Here is an 11,456-nt window from a genome sequence, read left to right as displayed (position 1 = left end):
TTTCAGAACGCGCTCCTCGCGCCACAAAGCCGCCTCTAGACGCGTGATCAATGAGCAGCGAGCTAAAACATATCGCAAATGTCAAAAATAATATAACGGGGTTAATATATATCGCGCACATGCGATATGTTTGTCACGAGGCACAAAAAATAATTAAAAAGGGAATGCAACACGAGGACTTCCCAGAAGGTCACCCATCCTAGTACTACTCTCGCCCAAGCACGCTTAACTTCGGGGTTCTTATGGGATCCGGTGCTTTAGGGATGGTACGATCGCATCCGATATGTTACCCCCGCCTTCGTCCCTTATGCTTGCCACTCCCAGGTCCACTACAAAGATGATTGTCATTCTTACTACCATTACAACCGTTGCCTAATAATGGATAATGCCCTATATATACTACTTACTCCCACCCCCTCAAACACGGAGACGAGTTTACCACGGTTTCCACCCCTCCCTCTATACCACAGCAACAAGTATTTTTTTACCCCTTTCAGAACGCGCTCCTCACGCCACAAAACCGCCTCTAGATGCGTGACCAATGAGTAGCGAGCTAAAACATATCGCAAATGTCAAAAATAATATAACGGGATTAATATATATCGCGCACATGCGATATGTTTATCACGAGGCAGAAAAAATAATTAAAAACGGAATGCAACACGAGGACTTCCCATGAGGTCACCCATCCTAATACTACTCTCGCCCAAGCACGCTTAACTTCGGAGTTCTGATGGGATCCGGTGCTTTAGTGCTGGTATGATCGCATCCGACATGTTACCCTCGCCTTCGTCCCTTATACTTGCCACTCCCAGGTCCACTGCAAAGATGATTGTCATTCTTACTACCATTACAACCGTTGCCTAATAATGGATAATGCCCTATATATACTATTTACTCCCCCCCTCAAACACGGAGACGAGTTTACCACGGTTTCCACCCCTCCCTCGACACCGCAGCAACACGTATTTTTTTACCCCTTTCAGAACGCGCTCCTCGCGCCACAAAGCCGCCTCTAGACGCGTGACCAATGAGCAGCGAGCTAAAACATATCGCAAATGTCAAAAATAATATAACGGGGTTAATATATATCGCGCACATGCGATATGTTTGTCACGAGGCGCAAAAAATAATTAAAAAGGGAATGCAACACGAGGAATTCCCAGGAGGTCACCCATCCTAGTGCTACTCTCGCCCAAGCACGCTTAACTTCGGAGTTCTTATGGGATCCGGTGCTTTAGGGATGGTATGATCGCATCCGATATGTTACCCCCGCCTTCGTCCCTTATGCTTGCCACTCCCAGGTCCACTGCAAAGATGATTGTCATTCTTACTACCATTACAACCGTTGCCTAATAATGAATAATGCCCTATATATACTACTTACTCCCCCCCTCAAACACGGAGACGAGTTTACCACGGTTTCCACCCCTCCCTCTATACCGCAGCAACACGTATTTTTTTACCCCTTTCAGAACGCGCTCCTCGCTCCACAAAGCCGCCTCTAGACGCGTGACCAATGAGCAGCGAGCTAAAACATATCGCAAATGTCAAAAATAATATAACGGGTTTAATATATATCGCACACATGCGATATGTTTGTCACGAGGCGCAAAAAATAATTAAAAAGGGAATGCAACACGAGGACTTCCCACGAGGTCACCCATCCTAGTACTACTCTCACCCAAGCACGCTTAACTTCGGAGTTCTGTTGGGATCCGGTGCTTTAGTGCTTCTATGATCGCATCCAACATGTTACCCCCGCCTTCGTCCCTTATGCTTGCCACTCCCAGGTCCACTGCAAAGATGATTGTCATTCTTACTACCATGACAACCGTTGCCTAATAATGGATAATGCCCTATATATACTACTTAATCCACCCCCCCTCAAACACGGAGACGAGTTTACCACGGTTTCCACCCCTCCCTCTATACCGCAGCAACACGTATTTTTTTACCCCTTTCAGAACGTGCTCCTCGCGCCACAAAGCCGCCTCTAGACGCGTGACCAATGAGCAGCGAGCTAAAACATATCGCAAATGTCAAAAATAATATAACGGGGTTAATATATATCGCGCACATGCGATATGTTTGTCACGAGGCGCAAAAAATAATTAAAAAGGGAATGCAACACGAGGACTTCCCAGGAGGTCACCCATCCTAGTACTACTCTCGCCCAAGCACGCTTAACTTCGGAGTTCTGATGGGATCCGGTCATTTAGTGCTGGTATGATCGCATCCGACATGTTACCCCCGCCTTCGTCCCTTATGCTTGCCACTCCCACGTCCACTGCAAAGATGATTGTCATTCTTACTACCATTACAACCGTTGCCTAATAATGGATAATGCCCTATATATACTACTTACTCCCCCCCCCCTCAAACACGGAGACGAGTTTACCACGGTTTCCACCCCTCCCTCTATACCGCAGCAACAAGTATTTTTTTACCCCTTTCAGAACGCGCTCCTCACGCCACAAAACCGCCTCTAGACGCGTGACCAATGAGCAGCGAGCTAAAACATATCGCAAATGTCAAAAATAATATAACGGGGTTAATATATATCGCGCACATGCGATATGTTTGTCACGAGCCGCAAAAAATAATTAAAAAGGGAATGCAACACGAGGACTTCCCAGGAGGTCACCCATCCTAGTACTACTCTCGCCCAAGCACGCTTAACTACGGAGTTTTGATGGGATCCGGTGCTTTAGTGCTGGTATGATCGCATCCGACATGTTACCCCCGCCTTCGTCCCTTATGCTTGCCACTCCCAGGTCCACTGCAAAGATGATTGTCATTCTTACTACCATTACAACTGTTGCCTAATAATGGATAATGCCCTATATATACTACTTACTCCCCCCCTCAAACACAGAGACGAGTTTACCACGGTTTCCACCCCTCCCTCTATACCGCAGCAACACGTATTTTTTTACCCCTTTCAGAACGCGCTCCTCGCGCCACAAAGCCGCCTCTAGACGCGTGACCAATGAGCAGCGAGCTAAAACATATCGCAAATGTCAAAAATAATATAACGGGGTTAATATATATCGCGCACATGCGATATGTTTGTCACGAGCCGCAAAAAATAATTGAAAAGGGAATGCAACAAGAGGACTTCCCAGGAGGTCACCCATCCTAGTACTACTCTCGCCCAAGCACGCTTAACTACGGAGTTCTGATGGGATCCGGTGCTTTAGTGCAGGTATGATCGCATCCGACATGTTACCCCCGCCTTCGTCCCTTATGCTTGCCACTCCCAGGTCCACTGCAAAGATGATTGTCATTCTTACTACCATTACAACCGTTGCCTAATAATGGATAATGCCCTATATATTCTACTTACTCCCCCCCCTCAAACACGGAGACGAGTTTACCACGGTTTCCACCCCTCCCTCTATACCGCAGCAACACGTATTTTTTTACCCCTTTCAGAACGCGCTCCACGCGCCACAAATCCGCCTCTAGACGCGTGACCAATGAGCAGCGAGCTAAAACATATCGCAAATGTCAAAAATAATATAACGGGGTTAATATATATCGCGCACATGCGATATGTTTGGCACGAGGCGCAAAAAATAATTAAAAAGGGAATGCAACACGAGGACTTCCCAGGAGGTCACCCATCCTAGTACAACTCTCGCCCAAGCACGCTTAACTTCGGTGTTCTGATGGGATCCGGTCATTTAGTGCTGGTATGATCGCATCCGACATGTTACCCCCGCCTTCGTCCCTTATGCTTGCCACTCCCACGTCCACTGCAAAGATGATTGTCATTCTTACTACCATTACAACCGTTGCCTAATAATGGATAATGCCCTATATATACTACTTACTCCCCCCCCCTCAAACACGGAGACGAGTTTACCACGGTTTCCACCCCTCCCTCTATACCGCAGCAACAAGTATTTTTTTACCCCTTTCAGAACGCGCTCCTCACGCCACAAAACCGCCTCTAGACGCGTGAAAAATGAGCAGCGAGCTAAAACATATCGCAAATGTCAAAAATAATATAACGGGGTTAATATATATCGCGCACATGCGATATGTTTGTCACGAGCCGCAAAAAATAATTAAAAAGGGAATGCAACACGAGGACTTCCCAGGAGGTCACCCATCCTAGTACTACTCTCGCCCAAGCACGCTTAACTACGAAGTTTTGATGGGATCCGGTGCTTTAGTGCTGGTATGATCGCATCCGACATGTTACCCCCGCCTTCGTCCCTTATGCTTGCCACTCCCAGGTCCACTGCAAAGATGATTGTCATTCTTACTACCATTACAACTGTTGCCTAATAATGGATAATGCCCTATATATACTACTTACTCCCCCCCTCAAACACAGAGACGAGTTTACCACGGTTTCCACCCCTCCCTCTATACCGCAGCAACACGTATTTTTTTACCCCTTTCAGAACGCGCTCCTCGCGCCAAAAAGCCGCCTCTAGACGCGTGACCAATGAGCAGCGAGCTAAAACATATCGCAAATGTAAAAAATAATATAACGGGGTTAATATATATCGCGCACATGCGATATGTTTTTCACGAGCCGCAAAAAATAATTGAAAAGGGAATGCAACACGAGGACTTCCCAGGAGGTCACCCATCCTAGTACTACTCTCGCCCAAGCACGCTTAACTACGGAGTTCTGATGGGATCCGGTGCTTTAGTGCTGGTATGATCGCATCCGACATGTTACCCCCGCCTTCGTCCCTTATGCTTGCCACTCCCAGGTCCACTGCAAAGATGATTGTCATTCTTACTACCATTACAACCGTTGCCTAATAATGGATAATGCCCTATATATTCTACTTACTCCCCCCCCCCTCAAACACGGAGACGAGTTTACCACGGTTTCCACCCCTCCCTCTATACCGCAGCAACACGTATTTTTTTACCCTTTCAGAACGCGCTCCTCGCGCCACAAATCCGCCTCTAGACGCGTGACCAATGAGCAGCGAGCTAAAACATATCGCAAATGTCAAAAATAATATAACGGGGTTAATATATATCGCGCACATGCGATATGTTTGGCACGAGGCGCAAAAAATAATTAGAAAGGGAATGCAACACGAGGATTTTCCAGGAGGTCACCCATCCTAGTACTACTCTCGCCCAAGCACGCTTAACTTCGGAGTTCTGATGGGATCCGGTGCTTTAGTGCTGGTATGATCGCATCCGACATGTTACCCCCGCCTTCGTCCCTTATGCTTGCCACTCCCAGGTCCACTGCAAAGATGATTGTCATTCTTACTACCATTACAACCGTTGCCTAATAATGGATAATGCCCTATATATACTACTTACTCCCCCCCTCAAACACAGAGACGAGTTTACCACGGTTTCCACCCCTCCCTCTATACCGCAGCAACACGTATTTTTTTACCCCTTTCAGAACGCGCTCCTCGCGCCACAAAGCCGCCTCTAGACGCGTGACCAATGAGCAGCGAGCTAAAACATATCGCAAATGTCAAAAATAATATAACGGGGTTAATATATATCGCGCACATGCGATTTGTTTGTCACGAGCCGCAAAAAATAATTAAAAAGGGAATGCAACACGAGGACTTCCCAGGAGGTCACCCATCCTAGTACTACTCTCGCCCAAGCACGCTTAACTACGGAGTTCTGATGGGATCCGGTGCTTTAGTGCTGGTGTGATCGCATCCGACATGTTACCCCCGCCTTCGTCCCTTATGCTTGCCACTCCCAGGTCCACTGCAAAGATGATTGTCATTCTTACTACCATTACAACCGTTGCCTAATAATGGATAATGCCCTATATATACTACTTACTCCCCCCCCTCAAACACGGAGACGAGTTTACCACGGTTTCCACCCCTCCCTCTATACCGCAGCAACACGTATTTTTTTACCCCTTTCAGAACGCGCTCCTCGCGCCACAAATCCGCCTCTAGACGCGTGACCAATGAGCAGCGAGCTAAAACATATCGCAAATGTCAAAAATAATATAACGGGGTTAATATATATCGCGCACATGCGATATGTTTGGCACGAGGCGCAAAAAATAATTAGAAAGGGAATGCAACACGAGGATTTTCCAGGAGGTCACCCATCCTAGTACTACTCTCGCCCAAGCACGCTTAACTTCGGAGTTCTGATGGGATCCGGTGCTTTAGTGCTGGTATGATCGCATCCGACATGTTACCCCCGCCTTCGTCCCTTATGCTTGCCACTCCCAGGTCCACTGCAAAGATGATTGTCATTCTTACAACCATTACAACCGTTGCCTAATAATGGATAATGCCCTATATATACTACTTACTCCCCCCCCCCTCAAACACGGAGACGAGTTTACCACGGTTTCCACCCCTCCCTCTATACCGCAGCAACAAGTATTTTTTTACCCCTTTCAGAACGCGCTCCTCACGCCACAAAACCGCCTCTAGACGCGTGACCAATGAGCAGCGAGCTAAAACATATCGCAAATGTCAAAAATAATATAACGGGGTTAATATATATCGCGCACATGCGATATGTTTGTCACGAGCCGCAAAAAATAATTAAAAAGGGAATGCAACACGAGGACTTCCCAGGAGGTCACCCATCCTAGTACTACTCTCGCCCAAGCACGCTTAACTACGGAGTTTTGATGGGATCCGGTGCTTTAGTGCTGGTATGATCGCATCCGACATGTTACCCCCGCCTTCGTCCCTTATGCTTGCCACTCCCAGGTCCACTGCAAAGATGATTGTCATTCTTACTACCATTACAACCGTTGCCTAATAATGGATAATGCCCTATATATACTACTTACTCCCCCCCTCAAACACAGAGACGAGTTTACCACGGTTTCCACCCCTCCCTCTATACCGCAGCAACACGTATTTTTTTACCCCTTTCAGAACGCGCTCCTCGCGCCACAAAGCCGCCTCTAGACGCGTGACCAATGAGCAGCGAGCTAAAACATATCGCAAATGTCAAAAATAATATAACGGGGTTAATATATATCGCGCACATGCGATATGTTTGTCACGAGCCGCAAAAAATAATTAAAAAGGGAATGCAACACGAGGACTTCCCAGGAGGTCACCCATCCTAGTACTACTCTCGCCCAAGCACGATTAACTACGGAGTTCTGATGGGATCCGGTGCTTTAGTGCTGGTATGATCGCATCCGACATGTTACCCCCGCCTTCGTCCCTTATGCTTGCCACTCCCAGGTCCACTGCAAAGATGATTGTCATTCTTACTACCATTACAACCGTTGCCTAATAATGGATAATGCCCTATATATACTACTTACTCCCCCCCCTCAAACACGGAGACGAGTTTACCACGGTTTCCACCCCTCCCTCTATACCGCAGCAACACGTATTTTTTTACCCCTTTCAGAACGCGCTCCTCGCGCCACAAATCCGCCTCTAGACGCGTGACCAATGAGCAGCGAGCTAAAACATATCGCAAATGTCAAAAATAATATAACGGGGTTAATATATATCGCGCACATGCGATATGTTTGTCACGAGGCGCAAAAAATAATTAGAAAGGGAATGCAACACGAGGATTTTCAAGGAGGTCACCCATCCTAGTACTACTCTCGCCCAAGCATGCTTAACTTCGGAGTTCTGATGGGATACGGTGCTTTAGTGCTGGTATGATCGCATCCGACATGTTACCCCCGCCTTCGTCCCTTATGCTTGCCACTCCCAGGTCCACTTCAAAGATGATTGTCATTCTTACTACCATTACAACCGTTGCCTAATAATGGATAATGCCCTATATATACTACTTACTCCCCCCCTCAAGCACATAGACGAGTTTACCACGGTTTCCACCCCTCCCTCTATACCGCAGCAACACGTATTTTTTTACCCCTTTCAGAACGCGCTCCTCGCGCCACAAAGCCGCCTCTAGACGCGTGACCAATGAGCAGCGAGCTAAAACATCTCGCAAATGTCAAAAATAATATAACGGGGTTAATATATATCGCGCACATGCGATATGTTTGTCACGAGCCGCAAAAAATAATTAAAAAGGGAATGCAACACGAGGACTTCCCAGGAGGTCACCCATCCTAGTACTACTCTCGCCCAAGCACGCTTAACTACGGAGTTCTGATGGGATCCGGTGCTTTAGTGCTGGTATGATCGCATCCGACATGTTACCCCCGCCTTCGTCCCTTATGCTTGCCACTCCCAGGTCCACTGCAAAGATGATTGTCATTCTTACTACCATTACAACCGTTGCCTAATAATGGATAATGCCCTATATATACTACTTACTCCCCCCCCCTCAAACACGGAGACGAGTTTACCACGGTTTCCACCCCTCCCTCTATACCGCAGCAACACGTATTTTTTTACCCCTTTCAGAACGCGCTCCTCGCGCCACAAATCCGCCTCTAGACGCGTGACCAATGAGCAGCGAGCTAAAACATATCGCAAATGTCAAAAATAATATAACGGGCTTAATATATATCGCGCACATGCGATATGTTTGTCACGAGGCGCAAAAAATAATTAGAAAGGGAATGCAACACGAGGATTTTCCAGGAGGTCACCCATCCTAGTACTACTCTCGCCCAAGCATGCTTAACTTCGGAGTTCTGATGGGATCCGGTGCTTTAGTGCTGGTATGATCGCATCCGACATGTTACCCCCGCCTTCGTCCCTTATGCTTGCCACTCCCAGGTCCACTGCAAAGATGATTGTCATTCTTACTACCATTACAACCGTTGCCTAATAATGGATAATGCCCTATATATACTACTTACTCCCCCCCTCAAACACAGAGACGAGTTTACCATGGTTTCCACCCCTCCCTCTATACCGCAGCAACACGTATTTTTTTACCCCTTTCAGAACGCGCTCCTCGCGCCACAATGCCGCCTCTAGACGCGTGACCAATGAGCAGCGAGCTAAAACATATCGCAAATGTCAAAAATAATATAACGGGGTTAATATATATCGCGCACATGCGATATGTTTGTCACGAGCCGCAAAAAATAATTAAAAAGGGAATGCAACACGAGGACTTCCCAGGAGGTCACCCATCCTAGTACTACTCTCGCCCAAGCACGCTTAACTACGGAGTTCTGATGGGATCCGATGCTTTAGTGCTGGTATGATCGCATCCGACATGTTACCCCCGCCTTCGTCCCTTATGCTTGCCACTCCTAGGTCCACTGCAAAGATGATTGTCATTCTTACTACCATTACAACCGTTGCCTAATAATGGATAATGCCCTATATATACTACTTACTCCCCCCCCCCTCAAACACGGAGACGAGTTTACCACGGTTTCCACCCCTCCCTCTATACCGCAGCAACACGTATTTTTTTACCCCTTTCAGAACGCGCTCCTCGCGCCACAAATCCGCCTCTAGACGCGTGACCAATGAGCAGCGAGCTAAAACATATCGCAAATGTCAAAAATAATATAACGGGGTTAATATATATCGCGCACATGCGATATGTTTGTCACGAGGCGCAAAAAATAATTAGAAAGGGAATGCAACACGAGGATTTTCCAGGAGGTCACCCATCCTAGTACTACTCTCGCCCAAGCATGCTTAACTTCGGAGTTCTGATGGGATCCGGTGCTTTAGTGCTGGTATGATCGCATCCGACATGTTACCCCCGCCTTCGTCCCTTATGCTTGCCACTCCCAGGTCCACTGCAAAGATGATTGTCATTCTTACTACCATTACAACCGTTGCCTAATAATGGATAATGCCCTATATATACTACTTACTCCCCCCCTCAAACACAGAGACGAGTTTACCACGGTTTCCACCCCTCCCTCTATACCGCAGCAACACGTATTTTTTTACCCCTTTCAGAACGCGCTCCTCGCGCCACAAAGCCGCCTCTAGACGCGTGACCAATGAGCAGCGAGCTAAAACATATCGCAAATGTCAAAAATAATATAACGGGGTTAATATATATCGCGCACATGCGATATGTTTGTCACGAGCCGCAAAAAATAATTAAAAAGGGAATGCAACACGAGGACTTCCCAGGAGGTCACCCATCCTAGTACTACTCTCGCCCAAGCACGCTTAACTTCGGAGTTCTGATGGGATCCGGTGCTTTAGTGCTGGTATGATCGCATCCGACATGTTACCCCCGCCTTCGTCCCTTATGCTTGCCACTCCCAGGTCCACTGCAAAGATGATTGTCATTCTTACTACCATTACAACCGTTGCCTAATAATGGATAATGCCCTATATATACTACTTACTCCCCCCCCCTCAAACACGGAGACGAGTTTACCACGGTTTCCACCCCTCCCTCTATACCGTAGCAACACGTATTTTTTTACCCCTTTCAGAACGCGCTCCTCGCGCCACAAATCCGCCTCTAGACGCGTGACCAATGAGCAGCGAGCTAAAACATATCGCAAATGTCAAAAATAATATAACGGGGTTAATATATATCGCGCACATGCGATATGTTTGGCACGAGGCGCAAAAAATAATTAGAAAGGGAATGCAACACGAGGATTTTCCAGGAGGTCACCCATCCTAGTACTACTCTCGCCCAAGCACGCTTAACTTCGGAGTTCTGATGGGATCCGGTGCTTTAGTGCTGGTATGATCGCATCCGACATGTTACCCCCGCCTTCGTCCCTTATGCTTGCCACTCCCAGGTCCACTGCAAAGATGATTGTCATTCTTACTACCATTACAACCGTTGCCTAATAATGGATAATGCCCTATATATACTACTTACTCCCCCCCTCAAACACAGAGACGAGTTTACCACGGTTTCCACCCCTCCCTCTATACCGCAGCAACACGTATTTTTTTACCCCTTTCAGAACGCGCTCCTCGCGCCACAAAGCCGCCTCTAGACGCGTGACCAATGAGCAGCGAGCTAAAACATATCGCAAATGTCAAAAATAATATAACGGGGTTAATATATATCGCGCACATGCGATATGTTTGTCACGAGCCGCAAAAAATAATTAAAAAGGGAATGCAACACGAGGACTTCCCAGGAGGTCACCCATCCTAGTACTACTCTCGCCCAAGCACGATTAACTACGGAGTTCTGATGGGATCCGGTGCTTTAGTGCTGGTATGATCGCATCCGACATGTTACCCCCGCCTTCGTCCCTTATGCTTGCCACTCCCAGGTCCACTGCAAAGATGATTGTCATTCTTACTACCATTACAACCGTTGCCTAATAATGGATAATGCCCTATATATACTACTTACTCCCCCCCCTCAAACACGGAGACGAGTTTACCACGGTTTCCACCCCTCCCTCTATACCGCAGCAACACGTATTTTTTTACCCCTTTCAGAACGCGCTCCTCGCGCCACAAATCCGCCTCTAGACGCGTGACCAATGAGCAGCGAGCTAAAACATATCGCAAATGTCAAAAATAATATAACGGGGTTAATATATATCGCGCACATGCGATATGTTTGTCACGAGGCGCAAAAAATAATTAGAAAGGGAATGCAACACGAGGATTTTC

General features: G+C 47.2%; 23 non-coding genes across 23 annotated transcripts; all 23 read right to left on the bottom strand.

Moving 5' to 3' along the window:
• Window positions 1–161: 161 nt before the first annotated feature.
• LOC123173383 (5S ribosomal RNA) lies at window positions 162–280 on the bottom strand. The gene has a single exon (XR_006486160.1). It is a non-coding gene; the product is annotated as a 5S ribosomal RNA (ribosomal RNA).
• A 372-nt stretch (window positions 281–652) lies between these two features.
• LOC123173036 (5S ribosomal RNA) lies at window positions 653–771 on the bottom strand. Its single transcript, XR_006485833.1, has one exon. It is a non-coding gene; the product is annotated as a 5S ribosomal RNA (ribosomal RNA).
• Window positions 772–1,141: 370 nt separating this feature from the next.
• Window positions 1,142–1,260, bottom strand: LOC123173353 (5S ribosomal RNA). Its single transcript, XR_006486132.1, has one exon. It is a non-coding gene; the product is annotated as a 5S ribosomal RNA (ribosomal RNA).
• Window positions 1,261–1,630: 370 nt separating this feature from the next.
• LOC123173358 (5S ribosomal RNA) lies at window positions 1,631–1,749 on the bottom strand. Its single transcript, XR_006486137.1, has one exon. It is a non-coding gene; the product is annotated as a 5S ribosomal RNA (ribosomal RNA).
• A 373-nt stretch (window positions 1,750–2,122) lies between these two features.
• LOC123173133 (5S ribosomal RNA) lies at window positions 2,123–2,241 on the bottom strand. The gene has a single exon (XR_006485925.1). It is a non-coding gene; the product is annotated as a 5S ribosomal RNA (ribosomal RNA).
• Window positions 2,242–2,614: 373 nt separating this feature from the next.
• On the bottom strand, window positions 2,615–2,733 carry LOC123173116 (5S ribosomal RNA). The gene has a single exon (XR_006485909.1). It is a non-coding gene; the product is annotated as a 5S ribosomal RNA (ribosomal RNA).
• Window positions 2,734–3,103: 370 nt separating this feature from the next.
• Window positions 3,104–3,222, bottom strand: LOC123173156 (5S ribosomal RNA). The gene has a single exon (XR_006485946.1). It is a non-coding gene; the product is annotated as a 5S ribosomal RNA (ribosomal RNA).
• A 371-nt stretch (window positions 3,223–3,593) lies between these two features.
• On the bottom strand, window positions 3,594–3,712 carry LOC123173306 (5S ribosomal RNA). Its single transcript, XR_006486087.1, has one exon. It is a non-coding gene; the product is annotated as a 5S ribosomal RNA (ribosomal RNA).
• Window positions 3,713–4,084: 372 nt separating this feature from the next.
• LOC123173195 (5S ribosomal RNA) lies at window positions 4,085–4,203 on the bottom strand. Its single transcript, XR_006485983.1, has one exon. It is a non-coding gene; the product is annotated as a 5S ribosomal RNA (ribosomal RNA).
• Window positions 4,204–4,573: 370 nt separating this feature from the next.
• On the bottom strand, window positions 4,574–4,692 carry LOC123173234 (5S ribosomal RNA). Its single transcript, XR_006486019.1, has one exon. It is a non-coding gene; the product is annotated as a 5S ribosomal RNA (ribosomal RNA).
• Window positions 4,693–5,064: 372 nt separating this feature from the next.
• On the bottom strand, window positions 5,065–5,183 carry LOC123173057 (5S ribosomal RNA). The gene has a single exon (XR_006485853.1). It is a non-coding gene; the product is annotated as a 5S ribosomal RNA (ribosomal RNA).
• A 370-nt stretch (window positions 5,184–5,553) lies between these two features.
• LOC123173050 (5S ribosomal RNA) lies at window positions 5,554–5,672 on the bottom strand. The gene has a single exon (XR_006485846.1). It is a non-coding gene; the product is annotated as a 5S ribosomal RNA (ribosomal RNA).
• A 371-nt stretch (window positions 5,673–6,043) lies between these two features.
• On the bottom strand, window positions 6,044–6,162 carry LOC123173055 (5S ribosomal RNA). The gene has a single exon (XR_006485851.1). It is a non-coding gene; the product is annotated as a 5S ribosomal RNA (ribosomal RNA).
• Window positions 6,163–6,535: 373 nt separating this feature from the next.
• On the bottom strand, window positions 6,536–6,654 carry LOC123173114 (5S ribosomal RNA). Its single transcript, XR_006485907.1, has one exon. It is a non-coding gene; the product is annotated as a 5S ribosomal RNA (ribosomal RNA).
• Window positions 6,655–7,024: 370 nt separating this feature from the next.
• LOC123173071 (5S ribosomal RNA) lies at window positions 7,025–7,143 on the bottom strand. The gene has a single exon (XR_006485866.1). It is a non-coding gene; the product is annotated as a 5S ribosomal RNA (ribosomal RNA).
• A 371-nt stretch (window positions 7,144–7,514) lies between these two features.
• Window positions 7,515–7,633, bottom strand: LOC123173342 (5S ribosomal RNA). The gene has a single exon (XR_006486122.1). It is a non-coding gene; the product is annotated as a 5S ribosomal RNA (ribosomal RNA).
• A 370-nt stretch (window positions 7,634–8,003) lies between these two features.
• LOC123173222 (5S ribosomal RNA) lies at window positions 8,004–8,122 on the bottom strand. The gene has a single exon (XR_006486008.1). It is a non-coding gene; the product is annotated as a 5S ribosomal RNA (ribosomal RNA).
• Window positions 8,123–8,494: 372 nt separating this feature from the next.
• On the bottom strand, window positions 8,495–8,613 carry LOC123173153 (5S ribosomal RNA). The gene has a single exon (XR_006485943.1). It is a non-coding gene; the product is annotated as a 5S ribosomal RNA (ribosomal RNA).
• A 370-nt stretch (window positions 8,614–8,983) lies between these two features.
• Window positions 8,984–9,102, bottom strand: LOC123173078 (5S ribosomal RNA). Its single transcript, XR_006485873.1, has one exon. It is a non-coding gene; the product is annotated as a 5S ribosomal RNA (ribosomal RNA).
• Window positions 9,103–9,475: 373 nt separating this feature from the next.
• LOC123173151 (5S ribosomal RNA) lies at window positions 9,476–9,594 on the bottom strand. The gene has a single exon (XR_006485941.1). It is a non-coding gene; the product is annotated as a 5S ribosomal RNA (ribosomal RNA).
• Window positions 9,595–9,964: 370 nt separating this feature from the next.
• On the bottom strand, window positions 9,965–10,083 carry LOC123173381 (5S ribosomal RNA). Its single transcript, XR_006486158.1, has one exon. It is a non-coding gene; the product is annotated as a 5S ribosomal RNA (ribosomal RNA).
• Window positions 10,084–10,455: 372 nt separating this feature from the next.
• LOC123173054 (5S ribosomal RNA) lies at window positions 10,456–10,574 on the bottom strand. Its single transcript, XR_006485850.1, has one exon. It is a non-coding gene; the product is annotated as a 5S ribosomal RNA (ribosomal RNA).
• Window positions 10,575–10,944: 370 nt separating this feature from the next.
• Window positions 10,945–11,063, bottom strand: LOC123173070 (5S ribosomal RNA). Its single transcript, XR_006485865.1, has one exon. It is a non-coding gene; the product is annotated as a 5S ribosomal RNA (ribosomal RNA).
• Between the last annotated feature and the right edge of the window lie 393 nt (window positions 11,064–11,456).

Source organism: Triticum aestivum, unplaced genomic scaffold (assembly GCF_018294505.1).
Source record: "Triticum aestivum cultivar Chinese Spring unplaced genomic scaffold, IWGSC CS RefSeq v2.1 scaffold54592, whole genome shotgun sequence".
NCBI classification, from domain to species: Eukaryota; Viridiplantae; Streptophyta; class Magnoliopsida; order Poales; family Poaceae; genus Triticum; species Triticum aestivum.
Note: the sequence above shows the minus strand (reverse complement) of the source record. Positions and strands in the feature narration are given on the sequence as shown.